Source organism: Saccopteryx leptura, chromosome 9, assembly GCF_036850995.1.
Source record: "Saccopteryx leptura isolate mSacLep1 chromosome 9, mSacLep1_pri_phased_curated, whole genome shotgun sequence".
Taxonomy (NCBI): Eukaryota; Metazoa; Chordata; class Mammalia; order Chiroptera; family Emballonuridae; genus Saccopteryx; species Saccopteryx leptura.
Window position 1 is genome coordinate 95,151,974 of NC_089511.1, and position 26,423 is coordinate 95,178,396.

A 26,423-nucleotide genomic window follows, 5' to 3' on the forward strand; every position below is an offset into this window, starting at 1 on the left:
AAAGATGGCTGCTGCCCATATTGGGCAGCTGATTTCTTTCTTGCTTGTGAAGGGGCTTGGTTATGCTCATATGTGTTGGGAGAGGGCTTTCATGCCAAAAGGTTTTAAAAGGAAGAGTGTTTGTTGGGCAGATAAAATATATTATGCTCACTTTTTTAAAGACGGCGCTGCCCATGAGGAGGCCGTCACCCAGGTGATATTAATGTGTGTTGGGGGTGGGCTAAAGGCAGGCAGAATACTTGTAGCCTGGAGCTTGGTTTGGGGATTAAGCATTTCCCACCCTTTTTGATGTGGGGTGGTACAATCCTATCATGCTTCAGAAAGTGACTTTGTATTAGAGACTTCCCTATTTTGTATATTGGATTAAAGGTTTTGATTTCTACACTAAAAAATAGGGGCAGAGTAGGAGCTTGCTCTCTTGGTTCCTGAGATTAACATTAGAGGAGAGAGCAGACAGGAGAGCAGAAAGAGGCCATGTGGAGGAGGCCAGGGGAAGCAGCCAAGATGGCGGAGTATTGAGTGAGAGGCCAGTTTGTGCAGTTTGACGCTAGAGAAGGAAGAAGATGGGAAACAGAGGTGAATAAGTCTGGTGAGTTAGAAACCTTTGATTCTAGAAAACTCAGATAAGTCAGTAGCTTTGTGAGCACTGAATGTGAGTGGGTTTTGGAGCCTAATGTGTGTTTTTACTTGCCCGCTGGGTGCAAGCTAGAATTAAAGATGACAGCCCATCAGTTTTTGGCTCCATTGTTTTTTTACCGACTGTCCGAATCCAATGTGAACCTGCATGGGCCAGGCAGTTGCTGTGTTGGTGGCCCTGGCCATGGCTTCTGGCTTTACGGTGTTGGTCAAATAAGTTTTTAAATATGACATATATATTTGCTCACTTTTGGTGTGGGAGATAGGCTGTAAACTGGCAAAGTTGTTATAGCCTAAGACTTAGTTTTAAGACTAAGCCTTTTCCACCCTGGGGTGGTGCACTCTCATGAGGAATCCCATTATGCCTCAGATAAGTGACTTTGTATCAAAGACTTTCTTGTTTGTATATTGGATTAAATGTTTTGATTTCTACAATATAAAATGGGGCAGACTGGGAGCTTGCTCTCTCTCGGTTCCTGAGATTAGCATTGGAGAGCAGAGAGCAGAAAAAGGCCATATGGAGGAGAAGAGAGGCAGCCAAGATGGTGGAGTGCTGAAGGAGAAGCCAGTTAGTTCAGTTTGTGTAGAGAGAAGGTGATGGGAAACAGAGGTGAATAAGGCTGGTGAGATTAGAAACCTTTGATTCCAGGAAACTCAAATAAGTCAGTGGCTTTGTGGAAAGGGGAGTGTTTTCCTACTGTGTGTATTTCTTGCCTGCCAGGTGCAAGCTAAGATTAAAGCTAATGGCCCACCAGTTCTTGACTCCATTGTTTCATCTTTTGAATCTAATGCAAACCTGTATGGGCCAGACAGCTGTGATGGTGGCCATGGCTACTAGCTTTACAAGGAGATAGGAGGCATTTTAGAGAGAGAGAGAGAGAGAGACCATATTCTTGTAGAAAAGGAGCCCCTGTGGTAGCAGGGTAAGGAGGCCATGTGGAAGAGGCAGCCAAAGTGGCAGAATGCTGAAGGAGAAGCCAGTTTGTTCAGGAGAAGGAGATGGGAACAGGGGGGTTTAAGGGTGGTGGGGCCTTTGATTCTAGGAAAACCAGAAAGATTCTATTGGTGTGGAACCAGAGGAACATGTGAGTGGGTTTTGGCACCACGTGTTTTTGTTTTTTACTGTTGGCTGGTACAAGTCTAGAATAAAGGAAAATAATCCACCAGTTTTGGGCTCCACTGTTTCCTTATGATCTGTCCAAATTAAATGCAAAACTGCATTAACCAGGTGGCTATGATGATGGTCATGGCTACTGGCCCTACATTATCCATGGATGAATATGTGGTACCATAGTGTTTTGTGTATTCTCCTTCATGTTTCATTGTATTGTTATCGCAGAAATATTAGTTCTCATTCTGAGGTTTTTAGTCTGGACACTTGGAATGAGTCTGCTGTGGAGTGACCAGGTCTTCTGTTCAGTCTCTCCATTTGCTGATTTAATCCACATATAGGAAAATGGAACAGGTGGGGTAGGGAGCAAAGAGAATTTGTAGGGACTCTGAGAAGATTGGGTTTTCCTATGTTGCCTGTTTTGAGAAAGATGTCATTTTCCTCCAGTCCCCTCCATGTGTCCCTAGAGACTGCATGAGGTGAAAGAATAAAGGAAGAGACCAGAACATCAAGTGTCTAGTTGAATAACTATTTTCCTAGCTGTTTTCTTGTTTTGGATGAGGCATTTTCTAAGTAAAAATAGACTGTATTTTCTGTGCAAATGTTAGTACCCATGGTATGGGTTTAAATGATGCAAATGTGGACATGCCTTTCCCTGGCCGATTAGCTCATTCTGTAAGGTAGGATGGACAGTTATCAGGGCAGGAAAAGAGAAATGAGAACAAGGTGAGGTTATCTCACCCATCAAATGAGAGAGTCAGCAGTCTTAAGAATACACAAAAGAAGATAACTAGATATCCCAAAAGTTCCATGAAGCCCTGTAAAGGGGACCTTGAAAGCCTGTGTATAATCTTGGATAACAGGGAAACAAAGTGAGAGTATATGACTCCTAAGACCCCAAGAGGTGAGGTACTCAGACCAGCTGAGTGTGTCCACTTGTACCTCATGCTAAGTGCACAGCTTTGCTTTATCAGCTGCTTGCTTTGCTTGAACGATGTACTGTGTCTCTCACTTGAATACTGTCTCATGAAAAAAACCATAGGCTGGAGAAGCTTGTGTGCCAGGGTCCAGCCCCAGGGGGGATCCAGGGGTCCCACAGGAAGAGACGGCGTCGGCACGAATCGAGTGAGAGAGCCGAATTCTTTTCTTTCTCTTTATTCTCTCATTAGCATTTACTGCCAGGCATCTCTCTAAATGCTGGTCTAGCTTTCTTTTTATGCACACACACACTAAGTTACAATCACATGGTATTTTGTTTCACTATGGTTACATATTTCCAGATAACAGTTAATTCATATCTATAAGCTACAAATCAGGTGATAAATCATTCAAAGTACAGATATACAATAACTTGAATAGCAATAACAATATCAGTACAAACTTCTAAAAGATTGGTACTAATTAATAACTCTACTTTACTGTTGTGAGTCAAGGGCGCAGAGAGAGATATTAACAGACGAAATCATCAAGGACTAGCAAAAGACCACCGCTTGCTCAGGCAAATGGCCTTGAGTTCATGCAGTGTCCTAATTTTTCTCACAAAACTTCAAAAGGCTTGCTTATTAAGAAATTGGCATAACATCAAGAGTAACTTTTGCTTAAAGATATATAGAGTGCACCTGCAAGTTAGCTTAGTAGCAACATAATATCAGAAGGCATTAATTGCTATTGCTTCTATGGATCCCCCCATATTCCTCTTTATTATCTGAATGAAAAACCTTGGAAAGTATATAAATCTCATGAGAATGTCTCACCGAGAAAGCCCAGCAACTGCCTTTAGTCATAAAACAAGTCTCTTAGCAAAACATTCTTTTCTTGCCGACTGCACTCCCATCCAAGGCCACGCAACAGGCCACTTCACTACACTTTACCTAAGATTCTAATGTCTGGTTAAACTTTATTCATTTACTATATTTATACACTAGTTAAGTTCTAACTTTATTCTTTCTAACATGATTAATAAGAAGAAATTCTCCTACAAACTTAACCCTTTATGAGGGATATTATGGCCAGCCTCTTATATCTATGAGCCCAGTTCAAGGGGCTTACAGGCTTTTCTGTGGAACTTACACCTTCTGTCTTATTTCCAAAGAAATTACTACAAATCTACAGGGAAAGCATGGTACTATTATCCCTGTGCCACAAATAATAGCACACACCCAGAAAAAGGGGGGATATAAGGCCAGATTAATTCAAAAAGTCAAAGGGGGAAGTATCGTTGTGCCTTTCCTTTGCGGTGACTTTGTCAACCCACAGCCATTGGTCTTCACTGCGGTGACTTGGTCAACCAGCAGCCGTTGGTCTTCTCTGCTGTGACTTTGTCAATCAGCAGTTTTTGATCTTCTTCTGCTGTGACCTTGTCAGCCAGCAGTTGTGAGTCTTCTCCTGCTGTGACCTTGTCAGCCAGCAGTTGTGGGTCTTCTCCTGCTGTGACCTTGTCAGCCAGCAGTAGTTGATCGGCTCCCGACACATGTGTTAAGCTTGCTCACAGGTATGCCTGCTGCAAGCCCTTTGTGCAATTAGTGCAGAAGCATTTGACAGCACTATTTTAAGGATATAAGTGTTTCCCCTCAGAGAATGAAGAGAGGAGATTGCACCTCAGCAGTTAGAGGTGCAGTTGGTTTTCTGTTCCTTTACCCTCTACTGCAAAAAGCAGATTTTCCTTTCCCTTTTTTTTCCTTTTCTTTCTTCTTTTTGGCTTGCCTGTCTTTGTGAGCCACCAGTAAATTGGAATGGGCCACCATCTTCCAGCTCCACAGTTCCTTTACAGTCTGCCCAAATTTATTGTAAATCTGCATGGCCATGGCCACCAGCCTTCCATCTGGTCCAGCCAGCAGGATTCAGGTCAGATTGGTATGGAGCCACCAACACCCTTGAAGGGTGAAATAAAGAAGTGGCCGCTGTTCTCCAGCATGTGGTTGCCCTTGGGTGTCCTTTTAGAGGCTGTGGACTGGGTGTTTTTTTTTTACAACCCTGTGAGAGAAAAACAGAAGATCTGTGTTTAAAGCTGCCTGAAGTAGAAAGCTCCAAGATGAGCTGCAGACCAGCTACTACAGCTTAAACTGGAGTGAACATTGGAAAAGTAGGCTGACCAGGTTCAAGAGCTGCAGTGTGAGATGCAGGCTGAGCACCAATAGCATCTGGAACTGGAATGATCTCTGGAAAAGAAATTATAGGTTTGCCAGTATGCCCTAGAAGCTTAAATTTGGCATTGGCTGTTGTTGGAGAAACAGGTGTGAGTTCAAGAGCTCAAGTCTTAGCTTCAGGCTGAGAGTTGGCAGCCACAGGGGCTGAAGTGGGCACCAAAGAAGCAGCAGCATCGATGCTGGTGGAGTGGCTCTGAATTTTTGGAAGCAGGAGTTTTCAACTCCTCTTCTTCTGAGAATGAGGAGGCTCAGGCTGAAGCTGCTTTCTGCTGACTCAGAGCCCAGGCAGTGGTAACCCAGAAGGTAAAAACCCAACAGCAAAGAGTCCCTCAAAGGCAGCCTCATCCTCCTCCACAGGTAGTGGAGGAGGAAGATCTGGCCCTACACTGAGGCAGAACTGATGGAGTTAGGGGTAAAATTCAAACAAAAACCCAATGAGCCCCTGGTAGTCTCGTTACTGCAGTTGTGGGACATAAGGGTAAATGGCATCATGCTCTCCAAAACAAAGATGGAGAAGTTGGATGCCATTACCACACACTCCTCCTTGAGTCAGCATCTTCAGAACTGCCACAACAACCCAGGAAATCATACCCTATAAAAATGAGTGATGGCTGCCATTTGTACGGTCTGGCAGAATACTGGAGACTTTCTAGGGGCAGTGAATCAGCAGCAGTGCTATATTGAACTAGTAAAGGTCCTTTGGGAACTAGGTATGAAGAATGCTTCTTTCAACCTAAGGTCCCATAAGCCAGACAAAGAAATATTTACAGCAGGCATTCAAGGTCTTATCTTCTGTAGCACACTGTCAGCCCTTTCTGGATCACTAATGGCTTTCTTGGGCTCCTGATTGGGCAGCCAATCAATGCAGTCACACAGATGATAACAGATTTGGGAGCTGCAGGCAGCTCAGGATCATAAAGAAGTGAGACTGTTGCCTGTGCTGCTCCTCCCTCCACCGACTAACAAGGGAAATGGGCCTGTAAATGTTGCCCAAATACAGATGTGAGTAGATTTGATTGTGGCTGAGGTAGATAGGGAGAAATCAGATGGCAAGTCTAATAACATTCCTTTGGAGCTTTGGTGACAGCTTAAATCAGAACAGAGACTCCAGCCACTGAGATGAAAGGCCCCAGCAGCTGCCAATAAAATAGTTGGTGTGCAGGCAGCACAGTTACAAGATTATATGATGAAGACAGCTGAGGGAGAGAAGGATCTCCAAGACCCACTGTTCCAGTTTGAATTAGGGGAAGGCCAAGGGACCTGTCTAACAGGGATGGGTGGGTGTCCCAGTATAGCCTGAGCTCTATGTAGATCAGGCCTCCATGGCTTGACTTTCCCATGCAGTGGAACACTTCTGCTTAATAGCAGGGTTGGCGGCCTCTTCAAGATTACTTTTGAGGAAGCTGTGAAGATTCTACTTATATAACCCAAGTACTACTACTTGGGTTATACCAGTATGATGTTTGGTTGCCCAATCTCTCACCCATCCTGCAATAGGGTATGTGGTCTTGACTGTAACTGGAGTTGTGGTCATAACACTTTCAGTGGCCAGGAGGGCAGTAAACACAGCTGCCAACTGTTTCTTCACTGAGTAATGGACTTCATCAGTGGTACTGAGACTAATAACTACCAGAGGAAATACATGACTGACACACAAGTTAGTTGCAAGAATCACACAGAAAATTTATTACTCATAAATTCAATGATGATGTGCCTGGATCCAGATTAATGGGGTCCCATCAATATGTTTTTTTTTAATTTTTATTTATTCATTTTAGAGAAGATTGAGAGAGAGAAAGAAAGGGGGAGGGGCAGGAAGCATCAACTCCCATATATGCCTTGACCGGGCAGGCCCAAGGTTTTGAACCGGCAACCTCAGCATTCCAGGTCGACGCTTTATCCACTGTGTCACCACAGGTCAAGCCCATCAGTATGTTTTTCATGGTTGTCTTTGGTCAGAGTGGTGTGGAGACAGTCCACATTCAACGTTGGAGTCTGGATAACTGACTGCAACTAGGGACCCTTGGCATATGCCTTCTAACAGGTATTAATCTACAGGATTATCACATCAGGCCACTTTTAGGGAGTTCCTCACAAGGAGCTCTTTTTATCTACATACTATTTCACACACACACTGACTGGACCCTGCACAGAGGGCATGACCTTGCCTGTCACATCTCTATACACTAGGTTAGCTCTTGCCCAATAGGTGGAGCCTTATTCACTTACATTAATGGCTTTTAATATTATATCCTAACTTATTTCTATATATTTTCTATATTTTTCTATATTTCTATATATCTAATTACTATAACATTATATTACTATGACAGTGAGGACCAGAGGCCCCATGTGGAACTAGCAATCCACTGGTCCCCTTCTAATGTACAACAGGTGTTGGCCTTGGTGGATACAGGTGCAGAATGTCCCCTCCTCTATGGGAACCCAGAGCAGTTTTCTGGGAGTCTAGAGGCCATGTGTTGTAGGGACACACAGCACATTTCCCCTTGCAATTTTACATTCCCCAGCATGTGACTAATATGAAGCAGTACTGCCTGCCAGGCATTATGAAGAAATCACAGGGATGATTCTCAAACTAGAAAGGATGATCTTGTATGCATACAGTCCTTACAACTCCCTGGTATGGCCTGTGTACAAACCAGATGGAACCTGGAGAATGACAGTAGATTACAGATAACTTATTAAAGTTGTTTCATCTTTGCATGCTGCTGTTCCCCCAATAGCTAACCTGATGATTCAGCTAAGCCATGAGTTGAGAACATGCCATTTTGTGGAAGATTTGGCTAACATCTTGTTCTCTATTGATATAGCTGTAGATTCGAGACCAATTTGCCTTCAGTTGGAAAGGGAGAAAATGGACCTTTACAATATTACACTAGGGCTATTTGCATAGCCTGCCTTGTGCCATGGGCTGGTGGCTGCTGACCTGGCTGAATGGAAACAACCAAAGGCAGTCTATATGTACCATTATGTCAATGATATTATGCTAACTAGTGACTCTCCTCAGAATTGGAACAAGCAGTCCTTATCTTGCTATCCCATATGAAAGCATTTGGCTGGGCAGTCAACAAGGGTCAATTAAAAGGACCTGGGTTATCTGTTAAGTTCCTGGGGGCTGTCTGGTTGGGTAAGACAAAGGTTATCCTTGATGCAGTTATAGATAAGATCCAAGCATACCCCATGTACACTATGGTAAAATAGTTACAGGAATTCTTACATTTGTTGGAGTATTGGCAAGCATTTATACCCCATTTGGCTCACTTACTGCACCCCTTATATAACCTTATTTGTAAGGGGTTCACTAGAATTGGACTGATTAGGCAGAAGGTGCATCTGCAGCATCTAAAAAAGCTGTCAAGGCAGCACAGTCCTTTGATTCTGCCAGGCCCTGTGAGCTTGATGTTCGTGTAACTTCTGAGAGGTTCAGATGGGGTTTGTAGCAGCGGACAGAGCAGTTACAGCAATGTATTGACTATTGGTACCAATTATGGAATGGTGATGAAGTCCATTACTCAGTGAAGAAACAGTTGGCAGCTGTGTTTACTGCCCTCCTGGCCACTGAAAGTGTTATGACCACAACTCCAGTTACAGTCAAGACCACATACCCTATTGCAGGATGGGTGAGAGATTGGGCAACCAAACATCATACTGGTATAACCCAAGCCTCTACTCTGGCCAAGTGGGGTACATACCTGAAACAATGCTGTGCTCTTAGCACAAGCCCACTGAGAGCAGAACTGCAGGAAGTCTTGTGTCCAGTCACCTATGCAACCTTAGAGTCAAGTGCAGCTGGGGCTCAGGAGGCAGAACCTAAAGTCAGTCCCTATCAGGAGGGGTGGACACCCATGCCTGAGAATGCCTGGTATACTGATGGTTCCAGCAGGGGCCAACATGCCAAATGGATGGCCATAGCCTTCCATCAAGCCACTGAGACTATTTGGATGGACACAGGTAGAGGCCAAACCAGCCAGTGGGTGAAATTAAGAGCCATATGGCTACTTGCCCATTATGAAACTTCAACTTTGGTGATTTTTCACCAACAGCTGGTCTATCTATCATGGAATTACCCTTTAGTTTGCTAGTTGGCACATTAACCAGTAGATGGTAATACACCATCCGATATGGGGTTAGGCCGTGTGGCAGGACTTACAGGAAATAGGACACCAGAAACAGGTGACAGTATATTATGTCACAGAGCATGGCCCTCTAGCCCATCCTGGAAATGATAAGGCAGACACCTTGGAGAGGGTGCAATGGTTGGAAACTGTGCCTGCAGGTGACATGGTGCAGTTGATCCACTGGAATCAGCTCAAGGTGGGACAGAAAACTGTGTGGGCTATGGTTAAGGTGTGGAACTTGCCTGTGTCCTATGCAGAGGTACTTGCAGCCTGTGAGCAATGTGTAGTGCATTCTAAGGAGCACCCTCGGAGACAACTGGCATCACCTGGCAGATCAGATAGGTCATGTTCCATTGAAATTATGGCAGATAGATATCATTGGACCCTTACCAAAGTTGGAAAGATACCAGTATGCAGTCACCTGTGTAGATACTGTCACCAGTTGGCTTGTTGCCTACCCCTCCCATAATCCTGACCAGAGAGGGCAGGCATATATTCTCTGGACCACCTGAGTGCTGTGTACAGGTGGCTATTCATCCTTGAAAGTGACATTTCATGGATTCTATGGTGAGGCAATTGGCTCAAGACCTAGATGTGGACTGGAAGTACCATGTCCCCTACCAACCACAGGCTGCTGATATCATTGAGCAGAGACTTAAAGTAGAGACTGTGATAGGAGGGGGGGCACCAACTCCCTTACTGGATGGGCATGCCACTTATGGATGGTACTACAAATTTTAAATGAGAGACCTTTATGGGGGGGCAGCTCCAGTGGAAGCCCTTCTGCATCAGCCAGCTGCTCCCATTCAGTTGCAGATATGCATTAAGGACCTTTTACTCAAGTCAGGCTTTGAATGGCAGGGCAACATGCTTTTGCCTGCCCCAACAGCCCTCCTTAAAGAATAACGGCTTTAGTGAACATGGCCCTGGACTGTACAGGCTCCCTACCTATGATGGGTGGCATTGTTGGTGCTGTGACGTAGGGGACTAGATGTGGACCTCCAGTAACCTTCCTGGGAAACTAGCACCTGGCCACCTAAAGTAGAATTGTATTATCCCTTGAGTGCTCAGGGAGACAGCATTATGAAGGGCACCTTTGCAATTTCTTTATGGCCCATAATGACTTATCCCATCTTGTTGCACATCAAACCAGCAGATCCTGGTGTGCAGGCCAATAAAGTTTGGAATGCCCACCCAGGGTGACCTCTGCTACCTGCTACTGTGCTGTCCATTCAGACAGAACTTGGGCCTGTATTCTGTCAGAAGGGGAAGATTTGCCTCTCTTGGTGCCGCTGACCACTCTCTCATTGCACTCATGGCTTATGCTTTGGTAATTCTGTTGCTGTAGTCTGTACTGTTTCTGTTTATGCAATTTCCTCATTCTACACACAGGGACCATTGCAGAAGATACCTTTCATGTAAATTATGAGGCAAGCAACCCTGCAGGGGTGGAGTGTGAGGAAAATGGCTGTGTTAGGTTTGCTCACAGGTTTACTGGTTGCAAACCCTTTGTGAAATTAGTGCAGGAGTATATGACAGCACTATTGTAAGGATATAAGTGCTTCCCTTTAAAGGGCGAAAAGAGGAGATTGTACCTGCTACTGAGAGGTGTGGTTGGTTTCCTGATCCCTTGCCCTCCAATTGTGAAAAGCAGGTTTTTCTTTTCCTTTGTATTTTTTCTTTTTCTTTCTTCTTTTAGCTTGCCTGTCTTTGTGAGCCTCCAATAAATTGGAATGTCCCACCATCCTCCAGCTCCAGTTCCTTTACCACCTGCCCAAATCCAATGCAAACCTGCATGGCCACAGCCACTGGTCTTAAAACTCAGTTTTTCTCCAGTGCCAATTTTGTTAGTACATCATCCTGGAACATCAAGCTTGCATGTTTGATCCCTGGTCAGGGCACATATAGTATGTGACCAATGAGTGCACATGTAAGTGTAATAAAAAATGAATGCTTCTCTTTCTCTCTCTCTCTCTCTCTCTCTCTCTCTCTCTCTCTCTCTCTGTGTGTGTGTGTGTGTGTGTGTGTGTGTGTTGTTTTTTTCTTTACAGAGACAGAAAGTCAGAGAGAGGGGCAGATAGGGACAGACAGACAGGAGGGTAAAGAGATGAGAAGCATCAATTGTTTTTGTATTTTTCCAAAGTGAGAAGCAGGTGGGAGGCAGACACAGACTCACACATGTGCCTGACTGGGATCCACCAGGCAAGCCCACTAGGGGGTGATACTCTGCTCCCCTGGGGCATTTCTCCGTTACAATCAAAGTCATTTTAGAGCCTGAGGCAGAGGCCATGGAGCCATCCTCAGTGCCAATTCCAACTTTGCTCCAATGGAGCTCTGGCTGCAGGAGGGGAAGAGAGAGATAGAGAGAAAGGAGAGGAAGAAGGGTGGAGAAGCAGATGGGCACTTCTCCTGTGTGTGCTGACTGAGAATTGACCCAGAACTTCCACACACCAGGCCAACATTCTACCACTGAACCAACTGGCCAGGGTGAGAAGTATCAATTCTTTGTTGCAATACCTTAGTTGTTCATTGGCTGCTTTCTCATATGTGTCTTGACTGAGGGGCTACAGCAGAGTAAGTGACCCCTTGCTCAAGCCAGTGACCTTGGGCTTCAAGCCAGCAACCATGGGGTCATGTTTATGATCCCACATTCAAGCCAGTGACTCCGTGCTCAAGTTGGCAACTTTGGGATGTTGAACCTGGGTCCTCTGCATCCCAGTCCAGCACTCTATCCACTGTACCACTCTATCCACTGTACCACTATTCACTGCAAGGCTGCTTCTTTTTCTCTTGATTTTTCTGTCTCTTTTCCTCTTTCTTTGTTCTTTGATGTCTCTATAATAAATGGAAAAAAATAAATAGTCTAACAGTGCTGGGGTTGAGAAACCCTCTTTTGGACTTTGGTCTCTGCACAAATGCCACAAAGAGAAGAAGTTGCAATTGGCTTCTTTCTCTTTCTCCCTCCATGCTGTTGTCTATTTCTGTCAGAGGTCCCACCTTCTCCTTCACCCCACATGTGGTCTATGACCCAACCCACAGATTCCCCATCTGTGCTGTCTTTGACATTTGTAAGGTCAGTGGCTGTAGTCCTGCAGGTCCACATTGGATTCAGGTAAACAATAAAAGAACTGTGGAGCCAGAAAATGGTGGGCCGTTATGTTTATTAGAGTCTCACAATGACAGACAAGCAAGTAGGCAGGGAAAACTGTTTTTCTCTCTCTCTCTCAGGACTCATATGACAAATAGGCCTGGGAGGGGATAAAACTCCTTCCCAAGCAAACAATAGCAAACAATGGCCCCTCCCAAGCAAGTGGGAAATCTGCAATTTGCAATCTGTGGCCCTGAGGGTAAACACCTTACATAGACTATTCACTATACACATATGGTGCTGCCCGTGCTCATGAACCAATCAGGCAAAATACAAGTGAGAAAACCTAAACACAGTTGTTTGCCCAACAGCATCTATCCCTCCTAGTCTCTTTCAGTTTTAATATTGATGACCATTGCCCTAAAGTAGTAAAATAGTATCCTATAGGCCTGTTGGCCAAATAAGTTTATAAATATGATATATATGTTTGCTCCCTTATAGTTTACATAGGGTGTGGGGGACAGGCTGTAAGCAGGCAGGATCCTTATAGACCAGGGGTCAGGAACGTATAGCTCAAAAGCCAGATGTGGCTCTTTTGATGGCTGCATCTGGCTTGCAGACAAATCTTTAAAAAAATAATAATAATATTAAAAATATAAAACATTCTCATGTATTATAATCCATTCATTTCCTACCACTCATGTTCATGGTTGTGGGTGACTGGAGCCAATCAAAGCTGTCCTCTGAGACAACATCAAATTTTTATTGAATAATGTGTAACATACATGGGTCATTGTGTGGCTGTCACAAAATTACATTTTAAAATATGTGGCAGATGACGTCAGAGTAATGGCATGGTAGGAAGCGTCACCGATAAATCTCCCCCAAAACTCAACAAGATCTTCAACCAGAAACAGAAAAACCTATCCTTGGAGCCTCCAGATGATTCGCAATACACCTGAAGGTACAGTTGAGTGAAAAATTGGCTAAATATATAATCAAACCTCGAAGGAAATAGGGAGTAAGAAATACTCCGCCTTCCTCACTAACCTAAATAGGGCTGCTTTCACAGGGAACTGAGAATATAGAAACTAAGGTGGGCAAAGGGGGTGAATAGATCTAGGCCGCAGCACAAATAGCCGAACCAGGCTGTGGCACAGAGATCCAAGCCAAGGAAAAACTGTGCCTGTGGCAATCCAGTCAATACAAGCTAACACTCGCACCAAACCCAGACAAAGAAAGACAAGCAGGGCAGCCATTTTCCCCGATCTCCTGGTCAGTGCGCGCATATACTGGGTGAGAAATTCCTTCTAAAGCCCCGGGAGTGGGCGCCTGTGTATCCAACAGAAAGGCAGAGTCAAAGGCCTTTCTGTGGGCTGAAAGTGGAATCTCCAGGCCACCCCAGTGCCCCGAAAAAGCCGTGCACGGGGAAGGAGCGAGAGCCAATTCCACCACTGGAACTTTTCCGTGCGGGCGGGTGTTTCACTCAGAGGGTGAGGTGGCCGGCCTGATATCCTGGTTGGCGCACACAGAGAGTGGGCAAGAGATTCCTCCAAGCGCCCCGGGAGTGGGCACCCGCCCGTGTTACCGTACAGAGTGGCAGAGCCAGAGGTCTTTCAGTGGGCCGAAGCTCCACCTGATTATGCTAGCAGCTCTGACTGACTGAGCCTTACCCAGAGCCCTGTGCTGAGTGGGAATAAAGTGGGGAGTTGCCAGCTCTTTGAGCCTCTTACTATCCAGGCAGAGGCAGCAGCAACTCCATAGCTGGATTATCAGGCTACTAATTGAGGAAGAAAAGACTGGGAGAGAGGCTCCAGGAACATGGACTCTCTCACTGTTGGAGCCTATAAATGCTAATGAGCCTCGACTGCCAACGAGACTGAAGCACAATGCATGACATCACCATAGAGACTTATCAACTGCAAATCTCTACCTGACCGTGCCAAGGGGGCAGAACCCGCGGTACAGAGTCACTGAAAACGAAGAAGGAGAGAAAAAAAAAGCAAGAAGATAACCTCTCAAAATCAAGAATAATCCGCAGATTTTATAACCTATCCCATTTTATTAAATTTGTTCATTTGTTTCCCTTATCTTCATTCTTGATTTTTATTTTTTCCTCCTCCAATTTGGTTGATAAACTCTCTGCCAGTCTTACTCTCTCCTCTCCTTGAACTACACTACCCATAAGTGTTACATCTCCCATTATCTTTTCTTTCCACTTCCTTTCTCTCTATGAGGATTGCACTCCAAAACCCTTAACTCTCTCTCTCTCTCTCCTCTTTTTTCTTTTTTCTTCTTTTAGTGGTTTCCTCTTTTTTTCTCTCTCTCTCTTTCTTTTCTCCCTCTATATTAGTTTCCTCCTTTCTCCTTTACGTCACCTCTCATTCAAACCTCAATAACAAACAAATTATCTTATCTGGGACTCAAACTTATATTTGTAGCATTTTGGGGGTTTTTTTACTTCACCTTTTTAACTCAGTAGCAGTGCTCCCATCCCTGGCTCTCCATTTTATCTAGTTCTTGTTCCACTAAATACAATAGTAATTTTTTAATTTGTCCCCCCATTTTCCTGTTTCCCTCTTATTCCTCTCATTATAACTCTTAGTCAACCAACACCTAAAAGCAAATTATTTTATTCTTGATCCAAATTTTTTCCTTATTTGCTTTTTGTGGGTCCATACCCTCTTTTTTTTCCTTTTTTTTTTTTTTTTTGCCCCTTATTACTTCTCCCCAATTCAGGGCCTTCATTACAGGCATTGCTTGTTCTATTTAGTACAATATAATTCACAGTAAACTACAAGATTTTCTCAAGAAAGGGGAGAGGAGAGGAGAGAAAAAAGGAGAGGGGGAGAATAATTTTCTCTTTTTTAATTTTTATTTTATTTTATTTTTCTTTATTTAATTATTAATTTTTTAAAAAAAAAACTCTTTAAGATTTTTTTTTATTTTTTTTAACTTTTTATTCTTTATTAAATCTCATTAATACTATCAACAAAACCACCCTCAGATGCCATTAAGGAAGAGAAAATCAAATATCATGGATACAAAAGAAAGAGAGGTAATACAGATAGATGAGAAAAAATCTATGCAGAAAAAATTTAATATATTGGAAACCTTGGAGTTAAAAGACAGAGAATTTAAGATAGAAATCCTAAAAATACTTAGAGATATACCAGAAAACAAAGAAAGGCAATTTAGGGAGCTCAAAAAACAACTCAAGTGAACACAAAGAGTATATCTCCAAGGAAATTGAAACTATAAAAACAAATCAAACAGAGATGAAAAACTCAATTCACAAGCTGAAAAATGAGGCAACAAGCTTAGCTAATAGAACAGGCCAGATAGAAGGTAGGATTAGTGAAATAGAAGACAAGCAACTTGAGGCACAACAGAGAGAAGAAGAAAGAGACTCAAAAATTAAAAAAAATGAGATAGCCCTACAGGAATTATCTGACTCCATCAAAAAGAATAATATAAGAATAATAGGTATATCAGAGGGAGAAGAGAGAGAAAATGGAATGGAGAACATACTCAAACAAATAATAGATGAGAACTTCCCAAGCCTGTGGAAAGAACTAAAGCCTCAAATTCAAGAAGCAAACAGAACTCCGAGTTTTCTTAACCCCAACAAACCTACTCCAAGGCAAATCATAATGAAATTGGCACAAATCAACTGCAAAGAAAAAATTCTCAAGGCAGCCAGGGAAAAGAAGAATACAACATATAAAGGGAGGCCCATTAGATTATCATCCGATTTCTCAACAGAAACTCTACAAGCTAGAGGAGAGTGGACCCCAATATTTAAAGTCCTGAAAGAGAGGAACTTTCAGCCAAGAATACTATACCCATCAAAGCTATCCTTCAAATATGAAGGAAAAATAAAAACATTCACAAATACAGCCCTGACCGGTTGGCTCAGCGGTAGAGCGTCGGCCTACCGTGCGGAGGACCCGGGTTCGATTCCCGGCCAGGGCACAGAGGAGAAGCGCCCATTTGCTTCTCTACCCCTCCGCCACACTTTCCTCTCTGTCTCTCTCTTCCCCTCCCACAGCCAAGGCTCCATTGGAGCAAAGATGGCCCGGGCGCTGGGGATGGCTCTGTGGCCTCTGCCCCAGGCGCTAGAGTGGCTCTGGTCGCAACATGGCAATGCCCAGGATGGGCAGAGCATCGCCCCCTGGTGGGCAGAGCGTCGCCCCATGGTGGGCGTGCCGGGTGGATCCCGGTCGGGCGCATGCGAGAGTCTGTTTGATTGTCTCTCCCTGTTTCCAGCTTCAGAAAAAAAAAAAAAACAAACATTCACAAATACAGAAAAGATGAAGAAATTTATTATCAGAAAACCCGTACTCCAGGAATTAATAAAAGGGTTTCTCCAATTACATACAAAGAACAAAAAAAAAAAAGCCACAGGTAAAAGCTCCAAGAAGAACACAATAAAACCAAATTTAAACTGTGACAACAACAAAAAGAAAGGGGGGGGGGGAGAGGATGGAGATTAACAGTAGCAAAGGACGATGGAGTGCAAAAGTACTCACAAAATAGTGCACTACAATGAACAGGATAGGAACCTTTTTCATTACTTAAAGGTACCCACCATTGAAAAAAACACCACAGAAGCACGTGATTTAAAAAAGATAGCAACAGAGGAAAGATGTATGGAATACAACCAAATAAAAAAAAAGATGGACAGCGGTTGAGCGTCGGCCTGGCATGTGGGGGACCCGGATTCACTTCCCGGCCAGGGCACATAGGAGAAGCGCCCATTTGCTTCTCCACCCCCACCACCCTCCTTCCTCTCTGTCTCTCACTTCCCCTCCCGCAGCCAAGGCTCCATTGGAGCAAAGATGGGCTGGGCGCTGGGGATGGCTCCTTGGCCTCTGCCCCAGGTGCTACAGTGGCTCAGGTCATGGCAGAGCAACGCCCTGGAGGGGCAGAGCATCGCCCCCTAGTGGGCAGAGTGGTCGCCCCTGGTTGGTGTGCTGGGTGGATCCCGGTCGGGCGCATGCGGGAGTCTGTCTGACTGTCTCTCCCCATTTCCAGCTTCAGAAAATTTAAAAAAAAAAAGATAGAAAAACAAAAGAGAAGGATCAAACAAGACACAAAATTAACAGAAAGCAATCTACAAAATGGCAATAGGAAACTCATAAGTGTCAATAATTACACTAAATGTAAAGGGATTAAACTCACCAATAAAAAGGCACAGAGTAGCAGAATGGATTAAAAAAGAAAATCCAACTGTATGCTACCTACAAGAAACTCATTTAAGTAACAAAGATAAAATCAAATTCAAAGTGAAAGGCTGGAAAACAATACTCCAAGCAAATGACATCCAAAAAAAAGCAGGCGTAGCAATACTCATATCTGATAATGCTGACTACAAGACAGCAAAAGTATTCAGAGACAAAAATGGCCATTTCATAATAACTAAGAGGACACTGAATCAAGAATACATAACAATTCTTTTCTGTTTTATTCATTTTAGAAAGGAGAGAGAGAGAGAGGAGAGAGAGAGAAAGAAGGCGGGAGGAGCAGGAAGCATCAACTCCCATATGTGCCTTGACCAGGCAAGCCCAGGGTTTCAAACCGGCGACCTCAGCATTTCCAGGTCGATGCTTTATCCATTGCACCACCACAGGTCAGGCCAACAATTCTTAATATATATGCACCAAACCAAGGAGCACCAAAATATATAAGACAGCTTCTTATTGACTTTAAAACAAAAACTGACAAAAATACAATCATACTTGGAGACCTCAATACACTGCTGATGGCTCTAGATCGGTCATTCAAACAGAGAATCAACAAAGATATAGTGGCCTTAAACAAAACACTAGAGCACCTGGATATGGTAGACATCTACAGGACATTTCATCCCAAAGTGACTGAGTATACATTTTTCTCCAGCGTATATGGATCATTCTCAAGAATTGACCATATGTTGGGCCACAAAAACAACATCAGCAAATTCAGAAAAATCGAAGTTGTACCAAGCATGTTTTCTGATCATAAAGCCTTGAAACTAGAATTCAACTGTAAAAAAGAGGGAAAAAATCCCACAAAAATGTAAAAACTAAACAACATACTTCTAAAAAATGAATGGGTCAAAGAAGAAATAAGCGCAGAGATCAAAAGATATATACAGACTAATGAAAATGACAATACAACAGATCAGAATCTATGGGATGCAGCAAGAGCAGTGATAAGAGGGAAGTTCATATCACTTCAGGCACATATGAACAAACAAGGGAGAGCCCAAGTGAATCACTTAACTTCACACCTTAAGGAACTAGAAAAAGAAGAACAAAGACAACCCAAAACCAGCTGAAGAAAGGAGATAATAAAAATCAGAGCAGAAATAAATGAAATAGATAACAAGAAAACATAGAAAAAATTAATAGAACAAGGAGCTGGTTCTTTGAAAATATCAACAAAATTGACAAACCCTTGGCAAGACTTACCAAGGAAAAAAGAGAAAGAACTCATAGAAACAAAATCCAAAATGAAAGAGGAGAAATCAACACGGACACCGTAGATATACAAAGAATTATTGTAGAATACTATGAAAAACTTTATGCCACTAAATTCAACCACCTAGAAGAAATGGATAAATTTCTAGAACAATACAATCTTCCTAGACTGAGTCAAGAAGAAGCAGAAAGCCTAAACAGACCTATTAGTAGAGAAGAAATAGAAAGAACCATTAAAAAACCTCCACAAAAATAAAAGTCCAGGCCCTGACGGCTATACCAGCGAATTTTATCAAACATTCAAAGAAGACTTGGTTCCTATTCTACTGAAAGGCTTCCAAAAAATTGAAGAAGAAGCAATACTTCCAAACACATTTTATGAGGCCAACATAACCCTCATACCAAAACCAGGCAAGGATGGCACAAAAAAAGAAAACTACAGACCAATATCTCTAATGAATACAGATGCTAAAATACTAAACAAAATACTAGCAAATCGAATACAACAACATATTAAAAAAAATAATACATCATGATCAAGTGGGATTCATCCCAGAATCTCAAGGATGGTTCAACATACGTAAAACGGTTAACGTAATACACCATATCAACCAAATAAAGAACAAAAACCACATGATCCTATCAATAGACGCAGAAAAGGCTTTCGATAAAATACAACACAATTTTAGGTTTAAGACTCTCAACAAAATGGGTATAGAAGGAAAATATCTCAACATGATAAAGGCCATATATGATAAACCATCAGCTATTATCATATTAAATGGCACTAAACTGAAGGCTTTCCCCCTTAAATAAGGAAGAAGACAGGGTTGTCCACTCTCTCCACTCTTATTTAATGTGGTACTAGAGGTTCTAGCCAAAGCAATCAGACAAGACAAACAAATCAAAGGCATCCATATCAGAAAAGAAGAAGTAAAGGTATCACTTTTTGCTGATGATATGATCCTATACATCCAAAACCCCAAAGAATCCACAAAAAGACTACTAGAAACAATAAGCCAATACAGTAAGGTCGCAGGATACAAAATTAACATACAGAAGTCCATAGCCTTTTATATGCGAACAATGAAACAATTGAGAACGAACTCAAAAGAACAATCCCCTTCATGATTGCAACAACAAAAAAATAAAATACTTAGGAATAAACATAACAAAGAATGTAAAGGACTTATATAATGAAAACTATAAACCATGGTTAAGGGAAATCAAAAAAAGATATAATGAGATGGAAGAATATTCCTTGTTCTTGGTTAGGAAGAATAAATATAATCAAGATGGCCATATTACCCAAAGCAATATACAAATTTAATGCAATTTCCATCAAAATTCCAATGACATTTTTTAAAGAAATGAAGCAAAAAAAATCATCAGATTTATATGGAACTATAAAAAACCCCGAATAGCCAAAGCAATCCTAAAGAAAAAGAATGAAGCTGGGGGCATTACAATACCTGACTTCAAACTATATTATAGGGCCATGACAATCAAAACAGCATGGTATTGGCAGAAAAATAGACACTCAGACCAATAGAACAGAATAAAAAACCCAGAAATACAACCACATATATATAGTCAATTAATTTTTTTTTGTATTTTTCTGAAGCTAGAAATGGGGAGAGACAGTCAGACAGACTCCTGCATGCGCCCGACGGGGATCCACCCGGCACGCCCACCAGGGGACAACGCTCTGGCCACCAGGGGGCGATGCTCTGCCCCTCTAGGGCATTGCTCTGCTGCAACCAGAGCCACTCTAGCGCCTGGGGCAGAAGCCAAGGAGCCATCCCCAGGGCCCGGGCCATCTTTGCTCCAATGGAGCCTCGGCTGCGGGAGGGGAAGAGAGAGACAGAGAGGAAGGAGAGGGGGAGGGGTGGAGAAGCAGATGTGCGCTTCTCCTGTGTGCTCTGGCCGGGAATTGAACCTGGGACTTCTGCATGCCAGGCCGACTCTCTACCACTGAGCCAACCGGCCAGGGCCTATAGTCAAATAATTTTTGATAAAGGGGCCAACAACACTCAATGGAGAAAAGAAAGCCTCTTCAACACATGTTGCTGGGAAAACTGGAAAGCCACATACAAAAGAAAGAAACTGGACTACAGTTTGTCACCGTGTACTAAAATTAACTCAAAATGGATCAAAAATTAAACATAAGACCTGAAACAATAAAGTACATAGAAGAAGACATAGGTACTAAACTCATGGACCTGGGTTTTAGAGTGCATTTTATGAATTTGACTCCAAAGGCAAGAGAAGTGAAGGCAAAAATTAAAGAATGGGACTACATAAGACTAAGAAGTTTTTGCTCAGCAAGAGAAACTGATAACAAAATAAGCAGACAGCCAACTAAATGGGAAATGATATTTTCAAACAACAGCTCAGATAAGGGCCTAATATCCAAAATATACAAAGAACTCATAAAACTCAACAACAAACAAACAAACAATCCAATAAAAAAATGGGAAGAGGACATGAACAGACACTTCTCCCAGAACGAAATACATATGGCCAACAGATATATGAAAAGATGCTCATCTTCTTTAGTTATTAGAGAAATGCAAATCAAAACTGCAATGAGATACCACCTCACACCTGTTAGATTAGCTACTATTAACAAGACAGGTAATAGCAAATGTTGGAGAAGCTGTGGAGAAAAAGGAACCCTCATACACTGTTGGTGGGAATGTAAAGTAGCACAACCATTATGGAAGAAAGTATGGTGGTTCCTCAAAAAACTGAAAATAGCACTACCTTATGACCCAGCAATCCCTCTACTGAGTATATACCCCCAAAACTCAGAAACATTGATACGTAAAGACACATGCAGCCCCATGTTCATTGCAGCATTGTTCACAGTGGCCAGGACATGAAAACAACCAAAAAGCCCATCAATAGATGACTGGATAAAGAAGATGTGGCACATATACACTATGGAATACTACTCAGCCATAAGAAATGATGACATCGGATCATTTACAGCAAAATGGTGGGATCTTGATAACATTATACGAAATGAACTAAGTAAATCAGAAAAAAACAGGAACTGCATTATTCCATATGTAGGTGGGACATAAAAGTGAGACTAAGAGACATTGATAAGAGTGTGGTGGTTACAGGGGGAGGGAGAAGGAAAGAGGGAGTGGGAGGGGCACAAAGAAAACTAGATAGAAGGTGACAGAGGACAATCTGACTTTGGGTGATGGGTATGCAACATAATTGAATGACAAGATAACCTGGACATATTATCTTTGAATATATGTATCCTGATTTATTGATGTCGCCCCATTAAAAAAGTAAAATTATTAAAATATAAATAAAAAATAAAATATGTGGTGTCCATGGCTCTCTCAGGCAAAAAGGTTCCCCTGTTATCGCCTAAGGCTTAGTTTTAAGACTAAGATTTTCCCCACACTCTGACTATTGCATGATAGGGGGTGGTCACTCTTATGAAGAATCCCATTATGCCCCAGATAAGTGACTTGGTATCAGAGACTTCCTTGTTTGTATATTAGATTAAAGGTTTTGATTTCTATACTATGAAATGGGGAAGACCGTGAGCTTCCTTCTCTCAATTCCTGAGATTAACGTTAGAGAAGAGAGCAGAGAAAGGCCACATGAAGGAGAGGAGAAGCAGCGAAGATGGTGGGGTGCTGAAGGAGTAGCCAGTTTATGCAGAGTTTGTGAAGGGAGAAGGAGTTTGGGAACAAAGGTGAATAAGGCAGGTGAGGTAAAAAAAACTTTGATTCTAGGAAACTAGGATAAGTCAGTGGCCTTGGGAGCCCTGAATGGAAAGGGAAGTGTTTTTCCACTGTGTGTATTTTTTGTCCACCAGGTGCAAGCTAGGATTAAAGGTGATGGATCACCAGTTCTTGGCTCCATTGTTTTATTACTATCTATTCAAATCAAATGCGAACCTGCACAGGCCAGCCAGCTGTGATGGTGGTCATGGCTACTGGATTTACATTTGTCATAGTCTGTGGCAGAATTAGATACAGTTCAGTATGGAGCCACCACCACCTTTAAGTGATGGAGTAGAGGACTGGCTGCTGTTATGGTTCCCCATGGCTGTCCTTTTGGGGGTCGTAGGCTGGCTGACCTTTGCAGCCATGTGTGAGGAAACCAAGAGCCTTGTGGAAGAGCTGCCCAGAACCAGCAAATCGAGTAATGGAAGGAGCTGGAGCAAATGAGAGAGAAAGAGATGCTGGCCCTGTGTTGTAAGGTGCCAAAAGCTACAGATTTAATATTAATATTTTAGGATGTTTAAAGAACATTTTATTAGTTTGGACTAGGTGAGCAGATTTTTTAAGTGTGATTTGTATGCTTGTGTGATTAGCATAAGACCAAGATGACATTGTGTTGTAAATACAGAAAGAAGGAGACTTGGATTCCCTGACCTTCCCCCATATCTTTGAGGGAAGGATCAATGGCTAGCCAGGTGTAGGGAAAAAAATTAAATCCTTTCTTAGGTTGATGGATCATTTGTAGGCATTTGTTCCCATAGAAACTACCCCTCCCCTCCTGAAAGCATGTAATTAATGTATGTATCTCTAAATTAAAGATATAAACATACCATGATGTCAGGTTTTCTCCCCTCCCATGTATAATTAGGAGTATATAAACAGCCCCTGAACTGCTTTGGGGGGGCTGCACAATTTGGGTCTGTTGTCCTGTGTCAGCCATATGCAGCTGGCATATTTAATAAATTTCCTCCTTTAATAAAACTTTTCAAAAATTTATTTGGACTGTGTGCCTCCACGAACACTTGTAGAATTGTGGATTTAGTTACTTTACAACACCTGGAGCTGGAGCAAGCACCAGAGGAGGCCAATCAGGTTCGTGAGGTTTGCTTGGAAATGGAGCAGCTGCTGGAGAAGAAATCATAGGTTCGTGACTTGCAGATTGCCCTGGACATTGTGGGGAGCCAGCAGCAGTGAAAGGCCGGGGCTGAGTCCGGAGCCAGGACTGCAAAGCAGAAAGCAACAGCATCCTGAGGCTTGAGCCCAGTGGTGGGAGCTGGTGTTTTCAGTTTCTCTTTGGAGGATGAGGAAAATTGGATGGGAGTTGTGATCCAAAGTCTCCAGAAGGTGAGAGCCCAGCAGCGAGGAGTACCTATTATGCCCCTGGTAGGTCTGTGATTTTGGGACATAGGGGTGGGTGCCATCAGGCTCTCCAGAGCAGAGATGGAAATGCTGACTGCCATTGGCATGTGCTCCCCCTTGGGACAGTGTAAGACCTGCCAGGATGGCAGGGATGAGGGCGGTGGCTGAGGCCCCATGTGCGTAGACTGATTCCTGGACTATGACCAGAGTGGGCACTGGCTCCTTTGTTGGATGGACTTACAGATTTTTTTTTTTTTGGACTTACAGATTTTGGACAATGTAAAATACCCTGATGGGGCTGGGGGGGTCAGCTTTGCTGGAGGCCCTTCCTCTGTCCCAGGAGTCTTTTCCCATGGCTAGAAAAAAGTCAGAGGACATTTTGCACTTTTAGCAAAGTGCTTAGAGACTGGTGAAGTGTATCTTTGCAATTGGTGAAATTGTATGATTTGTCATGTTGTAATTTGTGTAATGTGCCTAATTGCCTTGTTCAGGCATACCTGTGCTTTAGATTGTGAAGTGAGCAAAAGGGGTGGAATATTAGTCAAATAAGTTTGTAAATATGATATATATGTTTTCTCACTTATAGTTTACATTGGCTGTGGGGGACCGGTTGTAAACAGGCAGGATTCTTATAGCCTAAGGCTTAGTTTTAAGACTAAGCTTTTTCCCACACCCTTAACTGTTGTATGATAGGGGGTGGTGCACTCTTATTAGGAATTCCATTATGCCTCAGATAAGTGACTTTGTATCAGAGACTTCCTTACTTGTACATTGGATTAAAGGTTTTGATTTCTACACTATAAAATGGGGCAGATTGGGAGCTTGCTCTCTCTTGGTTTCTCAGATTAGCATAAGAGAAAAGAGCAGAAAAAGGCCACGTGGAGGAGAGGAGAAGCAGCCAAGATGTCAGGGTGCTAAAGGAGTAGCCAGTTTGTGTAGAGTTTGTGCAGGGAGAAGGAGGTGGGGAACAGAGGTGAATAAGGCTGGTGAGGTAGAAAACTTTGATTCTAGGGAACTCGGATAAGTCAGTGGCTTTGGGAGCCCTGAATGGAAAGGGAAGTGTTTTCTCACTGTGTGTATTTCTTGCTCACTGGGTACAAGCTAGGATTAAAGCTAATGGCCCACCAGTTCTTGGCTCCATTGTTTCATTACTGTCTTTTCGAATCAAATGCAAACCTGCATGGGCCAGGCAGCTGTGATGTTGGCGTTGGCTACCAACTTTATAGAGTCCTATAGGCCATTCTCTTTCAGTTACCTACTTGGCCTGGCCCAAGTCAGCTGTGTCTTTGGAGACATGCAGACCTTCATGCTCATGAAGTTCATATCTGATAAAGTCTGAGCTCCGCAGCAGCATCCACACTGGTTCTGTGTTTGTCATTGCTGAGGGAATTTCTGTAGCATGTGCACTGATGAAGGATTCCATGTAGAAAAACCCTGAAAATTAGTCTCCTAATAATCTGTCCTTCTGCAGATCCCTAGTGAATGGTTTGACTGGAACACCTTTTGTTTCCACACCAACTTGAGCTACAAGTATGCACAGAGCTGGACTCAGAAAATATCCAAGAAGGAGTCATTTCTCATCCCTCTGAAGCACACCATGAGGAGGGACACCAGGCTGTCTGAATCTCCCCAGAATTGCAAAGGAGTGATGCAAACAGTAACAGTGCTTTTTAGATAGCACTCTGCATTTGGATGAGGTCAGTCACTTCCTTTTTTTAAAGCAACAGATTTGACTTGTGCTGTGTAATAAGGTACCAAAAAGTAGAAAAATTAATATTGATATTCTAGGAGGAAAAGTCAGGCTTTCCTGTCCTGTTTTTCCTTTGGGGAGGGGAGGGAGATGAATGTAAAAGTTTCTGGCTTGCAAGAACAATGGGTCATTTAGTTTTAAATATAAAATAAAGGTTTTAAGTAACAAAATGGATGGACCTTGATAACATTATATTGAGTGAAATAAGTAAATCAGAAAAAACTAAGAACTATATGATTCCATTCATAGGTGGGATATAAAAATGAGACTCATGGACATGGACAAAAGTGTGGTGGTTACTGTGGGAGGGAGGAGAGGGAGGAGGTGAGGGGAGGGAGGGGCACAAAGAAAACCAGATAGAAGGTGATGGAAGACAATTTGACTTTGGGTGATGGGTATGCAACATAATCAAGTGTCAAAATAACCTGGAGATTTTTTCTCTGAACATATGTATTCTGATTTATCAATATCATCCCATTAAAATTAATAATAAATAAATAAAATCAATAAATAAAAAAGAAGTAGAAAAATAAATAAATAAAATAAAAGTTAACCGAGAAACTTCTTCTCTTTCAATGGGAGACAGAATTTACATACCACCTTACATTGATTGAAGTTCCTCCCCTTCCTGGAATCCTGAAAGTAACATACTCTTAGGCAAAAGAGGGAAGATGAACCCTAAAAGATTTGTAAACATTTTTGATTGTGTTACCTTGAAAGTCTTAATGTTTTTGTGTATTCCCTAAACAAATGTTGTAAGCTTGTGCCATGATGTCATGCTCTCCCCTGCCTGTGTATGATCAAGGGTATATAACCAAAATCCTGAGATATATTTGGCACACATGATTTGGGTCTGCAAATGTCCCATGTCAGTCATATGTGTTCAGCATATTTAATAAATCTCCTCCTTTAATAAAACCCTTCACAATTTATCTGGACTTGGTTCTCTACGTGAACCCGCAGAAGTGAGGTACA

At 42.6% G+C, this 26,423-nt stretch overlaps 1 long non-coding RNA gene and 1 other non-coding gene across 2 annotated transcripts in view; one reads left to right on the plus strand and one right to left on the minus strand.

Moving 5' to 3' along the window:
- Nucleotides 1-3,961: 3,961 nt before the first annotated feature.
- The window catches only part of LOC136381537 (uncharacterized), a 389,650-nt gene continuing 367,188 nt past the window's right edge, over nt 3,962-26,423 (minus strand). Inside the window, exon 3 of the long non-coding RNA XR_010747066.1 lies at nt 3,962-4,207. This is a non-coding gene — a long non-coding RNA (uncharacterized lncRNA). The remainder of the gene's footprint in view (nt 4,208-26,423) is intronic.
- On the plus strand, nt 16,020-16,095 carry TRNAG-ACC (transfer RNA glycine (anticodon ACC)). Its single transcript has one exon. It is a non-coding gene; the product is annotated as a tRNA-Gly (tRNA).